This window comes from Grammomys surdaster, unplaced genomic scaffold, assembly GCF_004785775.1.
Source record: "Grammomys surdaster isolate TR1022 unplaced genomic scaffold, NIH_TR_1.0 126313, whole genome shotgun sequence".
Taxonomy (NCBI): domain Eukaryota; kingdom Metazoa; phylum Chordata; class Mammalia; order Rodentia; family Muridae; genus Grammomys; species Grammomys surdaster.
The window spans coordinates 11,743,146-11,743,865 of record NW_021621113.1 but is presented as its reverse complement, the minus strand read 5'-3'; positions in this window follow the sequence as shown (position 1 = coordinate 11,743,865).

Sequence of the window (720 nt, the reverse complement as noted above, 5' to 3'; positions counted from 1 at the left end):
CATCCATCCACCCATGCATCTGACCATATACACATACAGACACCTATTCTCCTATCCCTTCACTCACAGAGGCACCATGTATGTATGCATTCATCCATTCACTCTGCCAACATGCACACATCTACCCACCCATACATATGTACTTACATACATCTATCCTCTCGTACCCTCACCCACACAGGCACACATGCATGTGTCTATCCATGCATCCACTCACCCACCCACCCATGTATCCGTGTATCCATCTGCCCTCCACCCCACATCATCCATCCACCCACGCTTCCCTCCCTCCCTCCAATGAGCTCACACAAAGCACTCAGGAGCCAGATTCTGTAAATGCCTAGTGCTTAATATTATGTTGCTACTCTGACAGCCATTGACTCTTGGGCACAAATGCCTGTTCCTGTGGTAGGTATTGAAATGGACTTTATATATGTTTGACTAAAATGGAGCACAGATTTACGTGGATGCTGCCTCTGTCTTATCTTCCTTGTGCAAAATTTGTAACAATTGGCAGCACTGCTAGATCTCCTACACATCTTCGGGTCTTGTTTATGGACTGATTCTGTGTTATGGTTTGTATATGCTCGGCCCAGGGAGTGGCACTGTTAGACGGTGTGGCTCTATTGGAGTAGGTGTGGCCTTGTTGGAGTGGGTGTGCCCTTGTTGAAGCAGGTGTGGCCTTGTTGGAGTGGGTGTGGCCTTGTTGGAGTAGGTGTG